Source organism: Leptodactylus fuscus, chromosome 7 (genome assembly GCF_031893055.1).
Source record: "Leptodactylus fuscus isolate aLepFus1 chromosome 7, aLepFus1.hap2, whole genome shotgun sequence".
In the NCBI taxonomy this organism is placed as follows: Eukaryota; Metazoa; Chordata; class Amphibia; order Anura; family Leptodactylidae; genus Leptodactylus; species Leptodactylus fuscus.
The window spans coordinates 26,093,986-26,116,991 of record NC_134271.1 but is presented as its reverse complement, the minus strand read 5'-3'; the positions used below and the strand labels follow the sequence as shown (position 1 = coordinate 26,116,991).

Genomic DNA, 23,006 nt, shown 5'->3' with positions numbered 1-23,006 from the left:
TGGCAGAGGAGTCCCCGTACCCTGTGAAAGAACACTCGACCGACACCAACCTGCTCTAAAGACGCCCTCAAGAAACCCCAGAGGATCTGGTCAAACGCCTTTTCGGCGTCACCGGATTCCCTTTTAGAGTGAGGTCAGCTCATGGAAACCTTACACCTTACACAAGGTAGTATTCCAAATCTCTGAAAGAGAACACAGCCTAAGAGATAACAATTCTGAATTATTATTATTTACTACCACTGTATATTCCATACTGATATCATAGATGTTTATGTCCCTGATAAGAATCTACTCGTTGTCTTACGACAAGTCAAGGTCACTGGTAGTCAACTATCCAATCCATATGTGCACTGCTTCAAGGCTGCGGTATCATAAAGTAGCATTCCGGGAATATTCTCATTGGACATAGTCAGTGGCGTAACAAGTGTCTTGTGCAAACTTTTGTCCGGAGCCCCCCCCTCCCCCCACACTATTATATGCCCAGTAGTTCCCCCCCCCCCCCCCCAATATTGATGAGTCAACACAATATAATTGAGAAAAAACAAATCTACATTTCAACAGCGCCGTCCCATATGTGCGCGCCTCCTGCCCCGCAGAGCTTGCTATCTAATAAAACTCCTGCCCTGGAGAGCTACACATTACAGAGCATCAGTAACAGCGAGGGCTTTGTCTGGGCAGATAAATAGGAACATGTGCTACGCGCTTGTTATGAATAATAACACTAATTATATTCCTATTAATAACAATATTAAGAAGGGAGACTTTATTGTCTATTGTTAGAGTTGGAAACGTCACTGCGCACATTCTTGGCTTCATCCCTGTGTAATATATGCGCAGACATAGACAGTCGGATACATAATACTCTAATATACGTATCATGGTTTTACAAAGTGTCCACCACGAGGATAGAACGTCTGCCAAATGTATACATATTAGCAATGGCAACTTTAGCAGGACCTCTCCCCATGCAAAACACAGGCATGCTGACCCCAACCAGGTATTCATGTATCTGCGGCCGCTCAGTTCTTCTCACTTCAAATGAGATTTGTGGCGTACACAACCTATGGACAGGCGTGGCACTATTTTGTTACAAAGCAGCCATTTTTTTTCCCATTCATGAACAAGCCCTTTAAATTCCTATCTCGCCAACTCTTGTTTTTCTAGATGTAAGTCAATGGAAGTTCCTAGACGGATGTTTATAAACAAATTCGGTTCCTGCATATCCTGTTGTAACTGACACTTAAGCTGCGGTCACAGCTGTGTTGGGTGACCGATTGTGGGACTCCGCCCCCTTTCTGCTTAAAATATGCAGAAACCTGGCAGACCACATTGTAGCCTATAAGGTCCGCGGGTCTCTGAGTGGATAGGTTTTCTGTTTTTCGGGTCCCGAAGCAAACCTGAAGAACCTAAATCTGAACTCCAGGTTGAACCTGGCGTTAAAGGGGATCGGTCACTTCTCTTGAGAACATTGAGAGGGTGACCATGGGGAATCTTGGGGGTGGGGGTCTCACCAATAAATATTGTATAGATCAGGATAATGAACAATGGTTTTAAAAAATATACAGTGTGGTGTTAAGCATTAACATATATAGTATAGTGCCACCTGGTGTTCAACATGCATAGCATTGTGCATGTCCACCTAATGAGCTGAATGTTGGTGGACGCACATGCTCAGTCACTCTCCTACAGCCAGGTCACTACTTAGCTGCTAGTCAGGGAAGGAGCAGCAGCATGGCAGTATAGCTTCAATAGGGATAGCAATAAGGGCAAATACTTTCAGCTGCCTGAGGGGGATGGATACTGATTCTGTCCAGAGTCCATCTTTAACAGCATCAAGGGGGAAATGTGATATTTAAATGGTTTACATGATAACCCCAAATCCATAGGACAGGTCACCAGTATGTGCTGGAAGCTGCTAGAGGACGGGCAGTGCATGCATTGCAGCTCCTATACAACATAGTACACCGTATAGTGGTGCTTCTGGGGAACTGAATGCTGCTCCTATTACTTGTATAATGCTGCTCATTCACTAGCAGTCTCTGGTACCTGGAGACCGCCGAAACATCTGATCTGTGTGGGTAATGGGTGTCGGACCCCCACAAATCACATACTGATGACCTGAAGCCCTTTCTAAGTCTTCTCACAGCGATGTGACTTCTTCAGATGCTTGACCAACGACATTACCCCATTTGTCTGATCACATGTCGGATGAACCTTTGGAATAGATTGAATTATTTCTGATCTAATTTCAGGGCCATACGTAAAGCCATAATGATGTAACCTCACTCAACCGGTCCACGTGACGGACTTGTACATATCTGTACACCAGGCAACCAGGGTTCAAATGAATATTTTATTAGAAGAAGACACTTGTTCTCCAGAGTCAGTGGCAGGGAATGTGTGAAATATCCGAGGCCGGTTGGATGGAGTACAAGTATCTACTCCCTCCCGTCATGTGGAGATCTCAGGAACAGACTCTCACCTCCTTCTAGCTATTCTATTGTATATGTTCAAGGATCAGCCACTTCATCTGTTCTCCTTCCAGAAGCTAGTGTCACCTTACCCATGCCATGCTATATTAAATTCTTGGAAACCCTGCCACGTACATGATATCATTAAGATGTATGTTCACTCATTTTTGCAGATGTTGAAGAAACCTCTCATGTGCCCTCACCCTGCATGACAGGCACTATGTAAGGCTGAGGTCCCACGTTACGGAAACGCAGCTTTTATTGTGGCAGATTTTGCTGCGTGTTTTTGAGCCAAAGCCAAGAATGGCTACAAAAGGAATGGGAGATATATAGGAAGTTCTTATACTTCGACCGTCTGTTCAATACACTCCTGGCTTTGGTTCAAAAAAAGCTGCGTTTCCGCAAAGTGAGGCCTTAGCCATTGGGTAAATACTGTGATGGTTTCCCCGTAGACAAAGTTTATGGAAATATCTGAAAATCACGTTTGATGTTAAAGGGATTTTTAGCTTTAAAAAACTCACGTCCTGACTATAGGATACATTGATCTACTTGCCGAAACACCAACAGAGTAGTTGTTTCCCTGTGCGCTGCAGGCTTCAGTGCTCACTTGTTGTGCATTTAATAGCATGGAAAGAATATGCAAATCTGTCTTCCATGATGTAATTAGGAAGTCAGGTGCCTCAGTGTTGCAAACCAATAGAGGGCGCTCACTGGAATGTGCAAGCCTGTCTTCCCTGATGTAATTAGGAAGACAGAATCTCAGTGATATGGTCCAGTAAAGGCTGCTCCCTTTAACATCATGCTCTATTGGTTTGCAACACTGAGGCACCTGACTTCCTAATTACATCATGCAAGACAGATTTGCATATTCTTCCCATGGTCCCTTGCAAAGTGGAGTGCTAAAGGCTTAATAAGTCTCCATACATCTATATGGTGGTCTCTCCCTAAGGAGTGACGATATCCCCTTAACCCCATTTAATAGCAGTCATAGTGATCCACAGGTGACCGCTGCAGTACTCACTATGGCCACTATTAAAAATATGGCGCACTGCAGTTTGCATCAGCACAGGGAAACAGCTGATCTGAACCCAAGCAGATCTCCGATATTCAACTATTCAACAGGACATCCATTTTAAAATGTTGGAGCACCCCTTTAAGGAAAGAAAAGTTGTGCAACTATTTTTTTATTTTGGAAATCTCTTATCTAGTTGATATAAAATTGCACTATATCACATGCACATTAAACAGGCTGTTCTGCAGAATATAATTTCTTAATTTTTTTTTTTTAAAAAAAGGGGCAAAATGGGTTGCTCTAGGATTGCATTTTCATCACTCAGGTCCATCTGGGGACCCAAACAATCCAGATCGGGACCTCTAGACAGCAGTCACACATGGGTCCCGCAGACCCCTTTGACTATAATGGGTCCGTCAAGTGTCTGTTGTTTTTCATTTGAAACCAGCGGAGGAAAAAGTCCTCCATGCAAGAATTGCTCCACCAATTTTATGAGCAATTCCAGCAGAGAATCTGGAGCAGATGTGAACGTGAACGTAGAGTACAATAATCAGAGGCTCAGGGAAGGTGAATAAAATTAACAAGAATACTCACCTTGCCTCACCTTTCCTGGCCATCCTGGCTCCGGCTGTTTTCAGCATCTTCGGCCATCTTCTCGACATCTCAGTTGAGGTCTGCGATTGGTCCTCAGTGGTCACATGGGGGCGCACTGACGTCATTACGTTGCTGCGTCCCATGTGATTGTTGGGGGCTTAATCACAGGCCTCAGTCACATGACGGAAAATGCCACAGAGGACGCTGAGCCCAGGAGAGGTGAGTATATGTGTTTATTATATTAAATCACCTCCCCTGGCTACTATCTACTGAAAAGAGGTGACATGCTGGGGCCCCTATTCATTTACAATATATATATATATATATATATATATATATATATATATAGTGGTTGGAAAACCAGGCTTTCCCCGACCGCTGTCATAGTGGTACCTTGCCGGGCCTGGTTGCAGTTGTACTCCCTGCGACCATGATCGTTACACCCCTGGGTTTTCGTCCTTCAGGTTGGCATGTGAACCCAAAAGATGGAGACTCTGTCCCCTTAAAATCAGTTACATGTGACTATAATTGGTTCTGCCAGGTTTCTGCCTGGTTTCCTCTCCTTACAGGGCTTTTCTCTATGGAGACTTCAACGCAAATGTGCATACAGCCTGAATGGTATTACCTGCTTAGTAGGTAGAGACCAGCAGGGTATCAGGACAGGGACTATATCATAGGGTGAGATAAATATTTTTTTTAATTTTTTTTTAAATTTTCCCATTTTGTAAAAAAAAATTATAGCGCCAGACACCACCTTAAAGCCTATTAATAACCCAAGATATTCCCATAGAAATCAACCGAGGTAAAAGGTTTGCAGGTCTCCATAGGCATGCGTGTACATTAGGACATACATGTATACAGTATATATATTGCTGCAGGTGTCTGCTGCCTCCCCCGCACTCTCTGGAGTCGTTCCCTTACAGTATAATTACATATGATCTCAGTCTCTGTGTGTCTGTGCGGGGGATGCTGATTACCATTTACAAGGACCAGTCTCGGAAAGGACATCGCAGGCTGTCACCCCCTTCCCCAAAAATTTCCCTTTAATCCTTTTTTACGCCTGGATACTGAAGGAGTTAAGAGCTCTGTTCACACTTCAAATGCTTCTAATTTTCCCCTGTAAGCAAAGCAGCCAAGCAGAATTACATTCTCATAAAACATTATGTATAGGAGGGGAGGTCTGGTCCATCTGTATATGGCTGCCCTATAAACGGATCCCTCAGGAAGTCATTGGCGACGATCTCTGAAGTATTGTGACCTGGTTCAGGGCTGATCCCATAAGTGTAATTTAATGTGTCGTGTTTCTGTTTGGGATTGAGGATTATTTTTGCATAAAACAGAATGGAGGAAAATCCTATAGTATAAATAGGATATACAGATTAATCTCTATTCCACAAACAGAGAAAGGCACTTCTGTGAAATATCACCGCCGCTGTCTGCGCTCGGGGCTTCCTAGAATCATCTAGTATTTTACGTTCTACGTCTTAACAGTTACGATAATCTAAAATTAATCAAAACTCACTGAAAACATCTGAAATTTTTGACTGGGCCGCCATATGTTTTTCTTGTGCTTTAGACTGCCTTTAGACTGCCTGCACACTTTTTGTGGCTTTTTTTGGGCACATACAGTACTGCGTAAAGTTTTAGGCACGTATGGAATGAATGCTGCCAAGTAAGAAACTTTCAGAAATAGAAGGGTTAATAAAATGTAGTGAATGAAGGAATAAGAAATATAAATCCCATCAATAATTGGCGTGACCGTTTCCCTTTGGAGGAGGAGGAGTCCTGGAAGTGATGACACGGCCCCCGCAGAGCCCTGATCTCACCATCATCCAGTCTGTCTCGGATTACAGTAAGGCCTCGTTCACTTCTGCGTTTGGATTCCGTCCAGGGACATCTGCATGAGGACCCCCCCTGAACAGAATACCGAATGCAACTGCAAGAGGTGTGCCAGTGAAAGCACACGGACCACATAGACCATTGGTTCTTAACCAGGGTTTGATCGAACTCTAGGCCATATGCACAGTTCATTTTGTGTACCAGTAAAAAAACATATAACTATGTCTTGAATTTGGAAAAAAGATCATATTTGATTTATCACTAAAGAAGGGTTCGTCGAATGTGCATATGAAACTGGTGAGTTCGGTACCTCAAACAAGGTTAAGAACCACTGCCATAGACTATAATGGGGTCTGTGTGATGACTGCCAGATCTCCGCAGGGATCATGTGGACAGGAAAGTATTTCACAATCTACTTTCCTGTCCGCATGATTCATACGGGCAGTGCCCGGCAAGCATACAGACCCCATTATAGTCTATGAGGTCCATGTGCTTTTACTGCACAGCGCTTGCAATTGCGTTTGGTATTTCATATGGGGGGGGTCCCCATGCGGACTCCTCCGGACAGAATACTAACGCAGATGTGAACGAGGGGTTAGAGAAAGAAGGAATAGGAGCAAGTCCACATCCACAGATTAAAAGGACACTCACCTGATGGACCTCCTTATAGTCAATGGGGTCCATCAGGGTCCATTTGTATCTGTGATTTTAGCGTTCGATTTTTCTGTTGCCGTGTTCCTTCAATGGACCAGAACAACGAAACCTTTGTGAACCTAGCCTTACTCTGCAGCATTCTTTCCACACTTGCCTTATACTTTTGCAGAGAAATGTAATTTTAAGATGCTTTCATTTAGGTGTTTTTTTATTTCTCCACAACCGCCCCCCCCCCCAAAAAAAAAAAAAAAAAAAAAAAAAAACTAATGAAAAAGGCAGCTTCTACACTCTAGAAGAAAGCAAACCCTCCTGGCAGTTCTGTATCTTCAAGATGAGACTCTATCACTGCACAAAATAAGGCACTAGATCAATTATCAGCCTCCTCATCCCCCCTTCCCCTCTCCATAGAGTTCTGTGCATGAGCTGGATACAGATAAGGACTCTATGTAAACCAACAGTCTAAATGAAGATAAAGAGTAGGAGAGCAGTTTAATAGATGGGGTAGGAAAAATCTTTCCTTAATATATATTACAAAGTTTCCTATATTCACCTGTACTATTCATGTACTATTCTGTATGCAACCGGTTTGGTGGATCTGTTCAACAGATCTGGTAAAACGAATGGCCAAAATGTGATCCGTACATAGCCTTAATATAGCGGTATGAATATGGAACTAACACATATAGGATAAGAATAATGGTGGGGAATGAAGAGATTTTAATACAACCTAGTTGACCACTTGTCTATGGCCTTCAGAATGGCTGACAATTGTGTTATTGTCGGGTAGAAAGTAAAGTTAATGCTGTTTCAGTCATATTCACCTTTAGGGCTGGAAACAGTGTATTATACCGCCTGCACCTGTAGTTTTTTTTGTTATATGTGTGCCTATACAATAAGTTCTTTTCCATCTTCTTGGATCTTAGAATTACTTCACAATAATGAGTTAATACTCATCTAAAAAATTTCTGGCCACTTGAAAAGAGGCATGGCGGAAAGACCCAAATGTCACTTCAAATACCGCCATCCTAATAATACATGACTACCGTATTTCACCAGTGAGACATTTATTTCTGTTGAAAACGCTCTTGGTTTTGCATCATTTTCCGCTGAATCAGACCATGATCTCGAAGGAACTTCTGTCAATTCTACACAAGGCACTTTTTCTATATGTTGGTTCCTTTTACAGCTGAAGGATATAAGGTCCTCTATCCCACAATGGATGTCTAATTCTCTGAAAGCACTAAGGACCCCCAGCCCCTATACACAGAAGAGGAACGTTACCTGAAACTGAAGATTTTGGCAGGGTATGGGTCCTCCTGACTCTTCGATAACAGATGATGTTGGGTTCTGGGCCCCGTGGTTTGATACTCTGAGACTTGCCCCTAAAATGTTACTAGTAAACAAGGTCCTCTATTTGTTGGCACCATTATTAGGCGATGGATTGGCTTATGTGCTGGATCTTCTGGTTGTTACTATGTAACTATGATCTGCAATATGCTTAACTCAAAGCATCCTTACAAAGGTTCATGTTGCGCACCATCTAATCTTATGTGGACCCAACTACTTTCTCTGCTCCCCGATTTTTACTAGGAATACTGAGAGGTGAAGACTAGTATAATGCAGGGAAGCTGAAGCTGGAGGGGAAGTCACTTCAAACAGTTATATTTGTGGCATTATAAGACTTTGAACATTGGTTCTGGTGTCATATGAAAGAAGAAAAATTCTTAGAGGTTCTCAGACTGCAGTTCTACCTGCCTTATTTCCAGAGGTATCATCATCATGTCGGGATTGGGAGCAACTGGAAATCATAAAGGTAAAACTGTAATCTTGGTGTTACAAGAGAATCTCATCTTTCATATGACACCAGAACCACTATCCTAAGCAGGTAGTCTGTTATAGAGTATGGAGATCTGAGCAGATTGATGTATAGATATACGGTAAAAGATTCCATATGACTAGTCACTTATCCATTGAAATCTTCACTCTTTAAATTTTGAGCTTACAAAGATAGCTGTCAATCACTGATAGGACCGCCTCCTTGACTTCATGGAAAGAGCAGAGATTTCAATGGATCAAAGACAATTTGCTCAGCTTCTCCTACTATATATCATGTTGAACAGTTTTTTCAAGTGAGAGGTTCCCTCCAAAGTCCTGATAACCTATAAAAGAGACTGTGACATCAATAAAGTAATCTCACTATACATTTGTGGCTGCATGTCAATCTAATGAGGGTTTGCTTGTCCAATTTAATACAGTACAGCTTCTGCTGTATCCTTAGTGGCCGAGGAATCTTTTAGGCTGGACACAGGCTTTATTATACTTCTCAGAGAGAAAGCAGTATGGGCAGCAGCATTTATAATATTAAAAGATAGGTGTCCCAATACACACTCTACGTGAAGCACATAACCACCCCTTGTTGCTCCATTCTGACCATTCTACCCTGTGTTCCTGATAAGAAGGAGAGCAGCAAAAAGTGGTGAAGTTTGTATCTAATGGCTTATCACTAACTGCTTAGAGTCTGTTATCAGGACGTCTACCTTCTACTATTATACACTGCGTGTGCCCCAAAAAAGTCGCAAGTGTTAACATTTAGTTGGGCCACCATGAGCACGAATAACAGCACGCATCCGTCTCGACATGGAGTCTATAATGTTCTGTATCGTAGACTCAGGGATTTTGATCCAATTCTCGAGTATCAGGGAGCCCAGGTTACACAGATTTGGTGGGGGGTGGTGAGTGACAGCGCAGGTTCCTTTCCATCACATTCCAGTGTTTCGTGTGCTTCTCGTCGCACACGGACATGACCATCACTCTTGAACAACGTGAAACGTGTTTCATCTGACCACATGACCATTCTCCACTGTTCTAGGGTCCAATCCTTGTGGTTTCTTGCAAATGACAGGCGCCGACGTCTGTTGGTCTCTGTCACCAATGGCTTTCATGTGGCGACACAACTGTTGAGACCCATTCCTTTGAGTTCTCGTCGCATTGTTCGCTCCGAAATGTGTCGCTCCGTCGAGTTGAACATCTGTGTGAGCTCAAAGGGGCTTTTCCGGTGGTTATTCCTCACCAGTCGCTTTAGGGATCTACGACCTTGAGTTTCGAGCATAGTCTTACGCCCACACTTTCCACGGTTGGAGGGGGGTTCTCCACCATCTCGCCATGCTCGTATGATACGCTGAACAGTTCTCTGTCCGATACTATTTACTTCGGCTATCTCCTTGGTCGATTTGTTGGCCTGATGCAATCCAATGACTTGCCCCTTCTGGAAGGCACTAACATCTCTTCCTCTGGTGTTGGTAGACATCGCTGCACACCTTTAATTATGATCTGCACTTCACAGGCTCAATTATATATATTCAAGAATATATGCAAATTCCTGTCATGAACAGTTCATAATTATATCAGGGGTGGAACGGTACCTTGTTGCACAACGCAACTTTTTTTTTGGCCAGGCAGTGTATATGCTGCGGTCCATGTTCAGTTTTCTCTGAAGCCTACCAAGACTAAATGATATCCTCGCTTCTTTCCGTGAAGATACAGCAGAAGTTGTACTGTATCCCACTGGACATGCATAACTAACAGAGACTCAATAGAATGACATTCACAGACCTGTGCTGCATTGTGTGTAGCATAAAGACATAGATGCAACTACATCTAAAAATGTCCACTATGGCTATTAGGGTACTGTGTCAGAAATGGGAAAGGGGCTGATATGGTGATGATTAATGTTAGCCTGGTCCTGCACTAGTTGATGCCCCTAGTGATATGGTAAGGAACAGTTGAATGTCACATGTTCTGACCCTTTAGCTGCCTCCACTAGAACAATGGCAATTTTTTTCAGCAGAAAAATCATTTTTTTGACGGAAAGCTAGTACAAGCCTAGGCTCCGTGTCAGACCGAGACTGAGCTTCCAGCAAAAGATATAATGACAGAGCGTACGACATGACAGTCACTGCTTTCTGTCACTGCAGCTTCCAGACACTTATGTGCTCCACCGTTGCCCCCTGGGGTATGCTCTGACCTATTAACCATCGTAGTGCCTTATGCCCAATGGACAGGTAAAGTCATATCCAAAGTCGCATAAAGAAATAGGAGAAATTATGTAGAGTCCATAGATACATTTCATGAATACGTGTTGCATGTCACATATTCACGGATGCGTGGCTTCAACATAATTCTAATATTAACATACAACATTTTCAGAGACTAATCTGGCAAAGGCAGGAATCTTCCTCTCAGCGATCCAGCTTTTGGAGGGAACGTTCCTATTTTAAATGCATGGTATTTTAGTGACTTTCTGGTTAGAATATAAAATGAATATGTCCATGTTATTTGACATATTAAGTAGACCCTAAGGGAAGGTTCCAAAAAAATACATCTTACTCATTTCTGGGGTTTTTTAGATATATTATTCAAACCGAGCCTGAAAATCGATTTGTCTTCCTTGTGCAGTGTCCTTATCGGAACTCCATTTTATGGAACAAAAATATGGAAAGAAAATGTAATTGGAATATACTATATATGTATTTCCGTACTAGTGCTCACAATTGTATCGCGACTTCTAAAGACATAAAGGACTCAATGGGAATAAAGATAAATTATTAGATTTTGAAAAACTATTGATTTGTAAATTATTGTCATTTTAGTTCCTTAAAGGGGTTGTCCATCAGGAGCGCTATTGGAGGTCTGTGACGGCTCTGGGCAGTACTGTCAGTGACCGACTGCTTCACCCCAAGTGTGAGAAGGAGCGATATCGCAGATCCTTCCTTCCAAGGCTGTATAATCAACATCAGGCTAAGCGAAGATCACTCGGCACAGAGAACTAAATGATCCTGAAGTCTTCTTTCTTTTAGTTGCTATGACTCCTAGTATCTTTTCTATCTGCTATTCTGAGCTTGTATGTGTTCTTTCTTGTAATATATTACTGTGTTATCCATGCTGCTGTAACACACTGAATTTCCGCATGGTCGGACTATTAAAGGATTATCTTATCATATATATTTTTTATTTCTAAATGGGCAAAATAGGTTATTAAAATAAAAGAAGAATTACAGAATTACTCAACTCACCAATCTCCCGCAGCTGACGTTCCAATACTTCCCGGGTCCATCGCTGTTCTCTGAATCCTGGTTCCTCTGAATATTCCTGAAATACTGCTCAGTTACCCATTGGCTGAGGCTGGTCATGGATGAAACCAGTGATTGGCTGTACAGTCTGTTCCTTCAGGTCAAGAGGGGTCAGGAAGTGGATTTCAGCAGGGTTAAGATTTCGCTATGTTTCCCACTGGACTAGTAGGATCATTCACATGGCACTCACTTGGTTGCAACCAGTGGCACAGTCTTCACCAACCAGTGTACCTCTTGCCTGGTTGGCAGATGCCCAACCACACTACCTTACCCTTCCTTGCAGGACACCTACTGGAGCTCTTTACTGGCAGGAGGACATAGATTTCATTGAAATGTTCTTTACTACGAAGCAGATGTTCTCACCACAGTGGACAAGGCAATCCACCAGCGAAGAAGTAGAACTTGATGGATGTAGTAGCAAGCGGTTCTCTGAATCCAAGCGACACTTCCACTAGCACAAAGGATGTGATGCAAACCTCTTACCAACTTCGGTCACCACTAAGTAGGGTGTGGTTGGTACCTCTAGTTCGGGGAACCAGCTGAAGCCTGAGGGTGACTGATGTGTCTCCTCATCCCAACTAGGCAAGGAGGACAACTAGGCAAGTGCAATCTCCAAGCAGCAAGCCACCACTCCTCTCTACAAAGTTTTACAGTCTATTCCTCCAGTCTATGGGAGAGGGCCCTTAAATAGCGTTCCCCTTTCTGCCATGGGCAACCTGTGACGTCAATGGGCTGCACCTTAGAAGAGCAACACATAACTTTTTCCAAGGTTCAACTCTTAGGTACAAATCTGTTCTGCCTATTTAGAGCCATTGTAGGATCTGGTTTCCAGAACTTCCTTAAACAATGACCATGTGATGACCTGCCCCAGTCATAGCGACACGCACTAATACACTAATACGTCACACAGTGCAAGACATAGACAAACATGGTGAAATATGCAATACATCCTGAGTAAAAACAACTTAGAGTGACCTACGTAATGTACGACTGTGCTGAAGCCACACCACTGCCAAACCGCACGGGCAGTGTGAACAGCGGCTGAATCCCTCCCCTTCCTTCTAAGCAACTCTATTTAAGGTGTACGTCTGCACCATTTTACAGCTTCTTAATGTTTCTTTTACTTTTTAACTTGGAATTCAAGTGGAATCTGTCATTTTTGGAATTGCTAATCCTTAGCAGCAACACAAACACTGAATCCTAAAATACTACGTAAATTAGGATTAGCTATAACCACCATAGACAACTCAATCCACTGCATTGCAAGGTTTGGGGTCCAGGCCCCAGACAAGACGGCCTGAACTTCATATTGTGAAGATTCCCAGATCAAACCTTCCCTCCTACGAGACGTTTGAAATTTTTGTCAAAGGTGACCTTACCAGACACAAGGTCGCTGACATCTCGGATGGAGAATACTTGTTAGACTACAGATATCATCCACTTTAGGGAAGGGATTAGGAAACAGAAGGGGTCTGAGAAACCAAACTCCTGCCGGCCATGCACAGGAGAACTGCGGCACTGGAAACAGGCCTCTATTTAAGGAGACTGGTTTGGACGCCCTGCACTCTAGCCTCAAACCTCTATTGTGTGCACGGCAGTGCAAGCCTTAGTTGGCAGAATACTGCCTTAGTTAGGCAGGTAGGGAGAATTCCCCTTTATGGGTTAAAATTGTGGGTACTCCTTTTCCTAGTCAGATTTGTGGGTCAGATTTGTTAGTCTTGCAGTGCAGTAACTGCAAGATTTTCTAGTTCATTTAAGCGGCTGCTTTGTACTGCAGTGGCAGCTGCCCTGTGAGGTAACATGGAGAACTCCATTTGTGGTGTAGCCCGCCAGTGAAGTTAACTGTCGGGCCTTGTTCACACACCAGTGCGCCCTGCAGTTCAGAGCCCAGTGGGCTCCGCAGGATATTATTTAGTTACGAGCGCTCCCATTGAAGTGAATGGGAAGTGTTCGGCAGTCTGCCATAACGCTGGCGTGTACGGCTGTGATACACACCCGGCGTTACTCCGTGTGAATGCCCCCTTAAAGGGATTCTACCATTAAAAAACTTTTTTTTCTAGGTAACACGTCGGAATAGCCTTTAGAAAGGCTATTTGTCTCCTACCTTTGGAAGTGATCGCCGCGCCGTTCGTTCAAAATACCGGTTTGTAGCGGTATGCTAATTAGTTCTCTCGCAGCGATGGGGGCGTCCCCCAGCGCAGGAGATGCGATGGGGGCATCCCCATTGCTGCTCGAAAACCGACTCCAGCGCCGCCTCTATCTTCTTCTGCATCCTCCCCTAACTTTTTCGGCTTGACGTCGGACGCCTTCACAGTACGCTCTGTTCGGCGAACTTTGCCGAACGTACTGCGCATGCCCGCGGCCATAGTGCCGACACCGCAAGTTCGCCGAACAGAGCGTACTGCGAAGGCGTCCGACGTCAAACCGAAGAAGGAAGGGGAGGATGCAGAAAAAGACAGAGGCGGCGCTGGAGTCGGTTTCCGAGCAGCAATGGGGACGCCCCCATCGCATCTCCTGCGCTGGGGGACGCCCCCATCGCTGCGAGAGAACTAATTAGCATACCAGTACAAACCGGTATTTCGAACAAACGGCGCAGCGGAGAGCACTTCCAAAGGTAGGAGACGAATAGCCTTTCTAAAGGCTATTCCGACGTGTTACCTAGAAAAAAAAGTTTTTTAATGGTAGAATCCCTTTAAAGGGAATTTGTCACATAGACAATACAGTGCAATTTGCAGACGGCATGTTATAGAGCAGGATGAGCTGAGCAGATTGATATATAGGTTTGTTGGTAAAGATTCAATATAACTTGTCATTGAACCATTGATATCTTTGCTCTTTGTAGGCTGAGAAGTCTAGGAGGCGGAGCAATCAGTGATTGACAGATATACACAGATAGCTCCGCCTCCCAGACTTCTCAGAGATTTCAGTGACTAAATAAGTTATACTGAATCTTTTCCCATAAAACCTATATATCAATCTGTTCAGCTCCTCCTGCTCCATAACATGCCGCCTACCGATTGACCTGCATTTTCCATGTGACAGGTTCCCTTTAACATATACACATGACTGTCATAGACATGACTTCATGTATACTAATGATCACAAAGCACTTATAATTAGAATTAGTGTATACACAGTAGCTGCAGCAGCCGGGGTATCCTTCTATATAGATCCTGGACTTAAAGGAACCCCACAAAAGTGCAGTATATACACGTCTTAATAATGTAAACCACTGGACGGAGGAAGATTCATCAATTCACTTTTTTGTCTGTATCTCCAGGCAAATATTTTGCTGCGGCGAGCATACTGTTAATACAAAGCCTTGTACATCTGTCAGGCGCTTGTAGTGCAGGCTTATGTTAACACTGCATCCCGCTCTCCCCAGGCAGGGTGGGCACATGCCCCTACATTCCTAGGTACTGGCAGGACTCATATGTACCTTAGCAGCAAATAGGGTCAAGTATGTTCAGCATCGTCCGTTGTTTATGGAATCAAATCCCGGCAGTGACACATTGTAACCAAGCCAGCGCAACGCTCCTCAACAGTACAACAATCTGGATTAATCCTTACTTCATTTCTCACAATACACAGTGACTGCACCTCCTGCAAATGCCACAGGACTCTTCTAGACACGCGCCAACGCCATGGCTGCACATTAAACAGGGATGGTCGGGGTAATCCGTTTTAAGTGCAAAAATTGTTCAGGAGGGAAGGGGTCAAAGGAAATGACTGTAACTGGCAAATTCTTGTAATACCTATGTCCCTATACTGTACTGTGTATGCTCTCGGTGACAGGACGCTCTTCTCGCTTCACTTCCACTATGTAGAATATTACAGCAATGACATAATAAAACGCACAAACACCGCCATGTCCCGCTAGTACAAAAAATGTGGCAAGAGTGGCGCAGTGTGGCTGGCACTTTATTAGGAGAACGCGGTGGGTGACATTTCTGGGTGACAGTACGTGGGACAGTACTGTCAGTGCATAAAAGACGCACCCTGACTGGCACTGTAAGGCTGAAGCCCCATATTACCGAGACAATGATTTTTTTTTTTTTGTTCCACTTTTTTTTTTTAACATCCTTTTCAAAAAGAGGTTCTGCAGAAGCCGAGTTCTATTTTATTAAGAATAATTGGGCACATTTATTATTGTTTTACATCACTTTTGTGGCGTAAAATGATGTAACCTTTGGGTGTGTGAATGTTCAAACGCCACTTCTGAGAAAAAGTTGTTGCAAGTGGCGTTTTTACAAAGCACTCTTCAAGTTCCTAAAAAGGGTGTGGTGAAGCAGGTGGCATGGGCGAGGCCACTGGTGACTCAGTGGTCAGCACTGCTGGGTCCAAATCCAACCAAGACAACATCTGCAAGGAGTTTGTAGGTTCTACTATCATTTTCCTCCTACACTCCAACGATAGGGAATGTAGATTGTAAGCCTTGTATGGGACAGTGTTGACATTGCTTCAAAGAGCTCATTTACATATTGACAAAAATAGTGATATTTCAGCAATAGAGGCAGCGATTCACAAGAGGACAACACCATCTATCTGTAGGGCTAGCTTGATACGCTGGGTTTTGGTGACCATAACCTACCTATCTGCGGGGCTAGGTTGAAAAGCTGGGTTCTGGTGACCATAACCTATCTGTCTTCAGGCTAGGTTCATATGCTGGGTTCTGGTGACCATAACCTATCTGTCTTCAGGCTAGGTTCATATGCTGGGTTCTGGTGACCATAACCTATCTATCTGCAAGTCTAGGTTGATATGCTGGGTTCTGGTGACCATAACCTATCTATCTGCTCACCTCCACCTCAAAAATATCTCCAGAATACGTCCTTTCCTTACCAGAGATACACTAAAGACACTTATTGTCTCTCTGATTCATTCTCGCCTTGACTACTGTAACTCCTTACTAATCGGTCTTCCCCTCACTAAACTCTCTCCTCTACAATCTATTCTGAATGCAGCGGCCAGGCTCATCTATCAGGCTAGACGCTACAGCGATGCCTCCGGTCTGTGCCAGTCGCTACATTGGCTGCCTATTCATTATAGAATAAAATATAAAGTTATCACTCTCATCCACAAGGCTCTCCATAATGCCGCACCTCCATACATTTCCACCCTCATCTCTGTCTACCGCCCAACCCGTGCTCTCCGCTCACTCAATGACCTAACACTTACATCCTCTATTATCAGAACCTCCCACGCTCGTATACAAGACTTCTCCCGAGCTGCACCACTTCTCTGGAATGCTCTACCCCGGACAATCAGATTAACTCCCAATTTCTACAGTTTCAAACGCAAACTAAAGACGCATTTTTTCAGACAGGCCTATCACAATTCCTAATGCAAACCCTTCTTGATGCCTTTTCAGCCTAACATATTTGTCCATGCTCTATCCACATGTTAAAGGACACTACTTGTGACGGCCCATAAAGCTTTGTTTGTGTAATGGCTGCAACCTCTATTACAAAATTGTCTGAACACTGTATAAGCAATGCCGCCCCTCCTACCTCTTGTGTCACCCCCTCTACCTCATAGATTGTAAGCTCTTGTGAGCAGGGCCCTCAGTCCCATTGTGTGAAATGACGTTCTTTGTTTTGTATCTGTCTGTATCTGAACCCTACAAATTGTACAGCGCTGCGGAATATGTTGGCGCTATATAAATAAAATTTATTATTATTATTATCTGCAGGGCTAGGTTGATATGCTGGGTTCTGGTGACAATAACCTATCTATCTGCAGGGCTAGATTTATATGCTGGGTTCTGGTGACCATAACCTATCTGCAGGGTTAGGTTGATATGCTGGGTTGTGGTGACCATAACCTATCTGCAGGGCTAGATTGATATGCTGGGTTCTGGTGACTCTACCTTTAAGGTTTAGGCTGGTTGCCTTCTCTACTATAAAGCAGAATACACTGTATATTTGTTTTGCTGAGCACTTGACACAGAATGTGCGAGGTCCTTGATATTTATACCCCCTCTAGCCTATGATTCACGGAGATTTTTTGGATGCAGTAGCTACAATCTGGCCATACTCCAACTTGACATATCACAATAATCGATTTGTTCCCTCGCCTCTGGAAATACCAGTCCTCGAGATGCCACTGTATAATCTGGGGGTGTCACACAATTAATTAGCAAGTGACAACAAAATGATGCCGCGGTGATGCCAGCAAACACCATGTGACCAGTCAATGCTCATTATATCCCTGCCGGCTCATGAATTACTGCCAACCTCGACCAGAAATCCATAGCCATGCATAAGGTAGAAATCTAGTGCAAGATACCCAGGGATATGGAGATGAATATATACAATAATAATGCACGGGGCAGATACATCCATTCACTTATACCAGAACATTGACATAAAAACACTGAAAAATGCACTTTTCAGACCAAACACAAAAATTACCCCTATGACAGGTGCGCCCCCTGCTGAATATTCTGATGCAAGATACACTGCATAAAAGTTGCAAGACCACAATGATTAACTAGTACCGTCCTAGCACCAGTCGTAGCTATAGAGGGTGCCCCAAAGGTCCCTGTGCCATATAAGATATATCACTATTGTAAATGGCACCATTACAGGGGCCCTATTACAGATTTTGCCCAGAGCTTTAAGTTCCGTCGGGAACCGACTGTCTAACACTTGTGTAGAGTCTTAGGCAGGGGTCCATTGTCTTAAGGTATTACTCTCTAGAATATTCTACTAATATGAATAATTAATATAGCATTATTTTTGGGCTAGTATTGACATCATAAACAATAAGTAGCCAAAATGTCCCACTTATAGCCACATCACCCAGTAGACATATCCCAAATATTCCGCTTCTAGCTTTCATCTGCACAGCCCTTCTAGGACCTTTCACCACCTCCACCAACTCCAGATCGTGGTGTCATTTTATAGACTCCGCCCAACTCAGACCCGGACTCACGTGGTCCGAAAATGAAGAGGAATTTCCCAAATCAGCATCAAATTCCTCCATGTGAACGCCCCCTAATTCTGGATTTTTTTCCTCTAGCACTCACAGTTTCCGATGAATCAGTGCAGTGAGTTTTGGTGCCAAAAGCAGACAAGGGGGCATGATTCTGAGCTCTGACACTGGCTTCCTCTGAGGGGTCTGATCTGAGGTCTGAATTATTGTCAAGTCAAGGCTTTGAAATAATTTTTTTGGGGTCTTGAGTGAGAATTAATTTAGGGTTCTGACCTAAGGTTTGATTCTCATCTGGGGTCTTATGTAATCTTGGGGCACCTTGTGGAGGTGGTTCTAGAGTTTCCAAATATATCTCTGTTAGTTGACATTGGAGCTGCATTGTCAGTAAATCGACATTCTGTTCATAAGATAATAGGCTAAGGACCCACGTTGCGGAAACGCAGCTTTTTTGTTGAAGATTTTGTTGTAATTTATGGAGCCAAAGTCAAGAATGTCTACAGAAGGAATCTGAACTCCCCGAACAGAAACCTAATCTGATAAAAAAAAAGCGGTTGCCTTAGGAAACCTGTGGACCCCATAGACCATAATGAAGTCTGCGTGGTTTCTGTTCAGTTTCTGCCCAAAAAGGGTGAAAAATATGGAGAGGTGAATGGAATGCCCATATGGAGACTGAGCGCAGATACGAACCAAGCCTTAGGCCAGGTTTCATGTGACATAAATGCGGCAAAAAACACAGCGTTTTACGTCCCCTGCCAAGTGGATTCTAGTGAATCCCATCCACACATTGCAGAAAAATACACGGTGGAAATCCTACAATTTTCAAAACCGTCGCGGTCTTGTAAGTCACAGCATGTCAATTATACCTATGGAAATGCTGACAGTTTCCCCATAGGTATAATAGAAGCAGAAAGTCAACAAAAGTAAACTCTGCAGACTTTATATGAAAAGCGCTGCCAATAAAACTGTGATACGTTTCCGCTGCATTTTATTCCGCAGCCCACTATGTGGGGCCCGAGCCTTAAAGGGGTTATCTGGTTTCAGCAAACATTACTCTATGTATAATGAACAGGTCTACAATTTTCTAACATACTTTTTGTATCAAATCCTCATGGTTTTCTAGATCTCTGTTTGCTGTCATCCAGTGGGGGAAAAAAACAGTCCATGGTCATGTGACATACAGTCCATGGTCATGTGATGAACACACAGGTGCACAGTTTGTTACTAGGCAGATGTCTGATTACTGTGCAGTGACTGTAACAAGCTGTACACCTGTGTGCTCATCACATGACCATGGGCTGTATATCACATGACCATGGACTGTACGTCACATGACCATGGACTGTACGTCACATGACCATGGACTGTACGTCACATGACAATGGACTGTACATCACATGACCGTGGACTGTGCATCACATGACCATGGACTGTATATCACATGACCATGGACTGTACATCACATGACCATGGACTGTACATCACATGACCATGGACTGTATATCACATGACCATGGACTGTACATCACATGACAATGGACTGTACATCACATGACAATGGACTGTACATCACATGACAAAGGACTGTACATCACATGACCGTGGACTGTAAATCACATGACAAAGGACTGTACATCACATGACCATGGACCGTATATCACATGACCGTGGACTGATTTTTATCCACTGGCAGTAAGCAGAATGAATGATACCAAGCAGAGATCTAGAAAACCTTGAAGAATTGAAACAGAAAGTATATTAGAAAACTGTATAACATTTCATTATACAAACATTAATATTTATTTACTAAAACTGGACAACTCCTTTAAATTTCCTCCGCCCGATAAAGTGTCAGCATTTCTCAGTATCTTTGGAAAGTTGTGTGACTATATCTACATCCTGACTCAGTCCCATCCAATGAATGCTACCCCAGCCATATCATTACAAGGCGCAGGCAGCGGACTTGGCTTCTTATACGTTTTCTTACATTTAAGGACCAATTTACGAATACGAGGCTAATAGACCCCACTTATGTATCACGTCCTCGTACATGAGATTATTCCTGACGCGGCTTCCCCGTATACCCCCCCCAGTGAATCCTCCAATATTCAGCCAGTCTCGGAGGGGCCGTATTTTTATCTGCATCCAGGGACCCTACACTCGGCTGCTTGTGATCGCTGCCATGGCTATTGCTTTTTATAGTGCAGGGGAATATTGAGTTTTATCTATAAATGGAGGTTTTCTCGGCTTCCCATTGAAAGTGAACAGGTGGACGGCTGCAAGTAAATTTCCCAGTTGTAAAGTGGAAAAAAATAAATGTGCCTTTGGCTCAGCCCTTCCAAGTGCACCTGCTGTGACCCGGCAGCACCTCCAGGATCTGTGCGCTGTCTCCTCCGCTGCCTGCATATAGACCCATGAACAGCCTGATATTCGGCATGTCCTCTACTACTCATGAACTTGCATTCCATGCCATAATTGTGTACCGCTCCGCTCTCGTATTTTTCCCTTACACCCATTCCATTCCATCGCTCGCAGGATTTTATGAGCACCATCTCCTCAGGTGCCCCTCACTGCTCCCATCACCCTGTATCGATCATGGCGCTGACTCCTGACCCAATTACAGCTGTCAATCACGGCACCCTTTACCGATAAGCCGTGTTCTCCATAATTTTGGCTATGACTTTGACACCTTTAAGAGCCTGTCTACACAGGTCAATATTTGTGTTCCTAAGATGGATGTGCGCACAAGTTTATTACTGTGACACCGTCTAGTATAAACACCCGAACCCACAAAGGAAAATAGAAACCGAGCCCCTCCTTGCTGATACAGATGTAGCAGTGCTGAGTTTGTTAGACATAGCAGAGATGACTAAATTACTGAACAAGGCAATGAGAAATTCTGCCCTTATACTGTCATGTCTTCAGTGACTCTTAACCTGTGAATCAGTCCCGGTCCCTGTATTATGGCTCTCACCCTAATAGTCATGTACACTATTCCTACTCTGACACCCCCTACTAAGCACAGCTGTGCCGCAGCATCCTCATATCCCCTCGAACACCCTCATCTAGTGATCTGACCTACCACACCCATCTGTCACCGCTCGCAGCCCTTCCTTACACAGCCCACCACTCTTATTACTTTGCCATATCAGGAATGTATCCCAGACTATAGTAATGGATTCTGGCTACTACCCCTATACCGCACGGTATAGCACTCAGGTATATGGGCGACCATCACCTGACACCTGTCACATCATCCGTCAAGGCTCCTTGTGTCTTCAAGGTTCTCCGGGCAACAAGATCTCAAATACACCAAGTCGTATCTACAGCAGGATTTACTTTCCTAGAGGCAAAGATTCCGTTTTCTGCCTTAACCCCTTGACGCCCCACCTGCCCCCCTACCGTTATACCCTCACATTATGCCCAATACCATTTCTCATGCGAACCCATAAAGCTGCCCCTTTTGTTGGTGCCGTACGCAACACAATATGGCGCCGGTTACGAAACTCACGCCAAATACTATGAAAAGTCAATTTGGACGCGTACGCCATTTTTTCTTTAGCACCACATATTTTGTTCTAAGATGATCATGTTATAGTGGTCAGTGAAAATGTCATTATATATATGTATTATATATCTCCCTTTATAGGGTTTACATTAAGGTACCAATTTTTTTTTTTTTTTTTTTTTGGGGGGGGGTCTTACACTATTTACGAATCTGATCTAGATACAATATACGAAGTTATTTAGTGACTTAGCACGATCCGACATATGATAACTAGATACTAACACCTCTCTGCTATGTCTGCAGCCTTGTACGGGTTATGGGAAAGGACAAGGCTATTAGATACAGGATATATAATCCCCCTACTCTAATAGGTCCTGGATAACAAGTGTCAATAGTCAGACTATGGAGAAATCTAAGTGGCAGCAAAGACATCAGGGCTGTCCTGAAGGTAAAGGTTAGCAGCACTCACCTTCAGCAGTATGGAGCAGAGTTCTCCAGAGTTATAATCCCATTGCTGCAGGTATTCCAATAGCTCTAGAGCAGGGTAAGGCTCTGCCTCTAGAATAGCTCTAGAGCAGGGTATGGCTGTGCATCTATAGCCGTCTGCTCCGTGTTCCTGGATATATAGGATCGTGATGTGCTCCTGCTGCATGCCCTATATACAGTGACAGCGACTTTCCAAGACTCACACAACACACGAGCCATAGACTGATCCGCCCTCCTGTGGAGCAAAGAAGAACTGCAGGCTTCAGAGCAGAAAAGTTGCACTCGTTATTGTAGCGTTTCCTAGAGGTCTGGCCGTGATAGAGAAGCTTTGTCACGTATGTTACTGAATATTTAGGACCAGGTCATATTATAGGACAATA

The 23,006-nt window shown here is 43.7% G+C and overlaps 1 protein-coding gene across 1 annotated transcript in view; it reads right to left on the bottom strand.

Annotated features, from left to right (window-relative positions):
• Positions 1–22,775, bottom strand: part of CHRM1 (cholinergic receptor muscarinic 1) — a 134,358-nt gene extending 111,583 nt beyond the window's left edge. The window contains exon 1 of the mRNA XM_075281440.1: positions 22,610–22,775. The gene's annotated coding sequence lies outside the window, so the exon portion shown is untranslated. The remainder of the gene's footprint in view (positions 1–22,609) is intronic.
• Between the last annotated feature and the right edge of the window lie 231 nt (positions 22,776–23,006).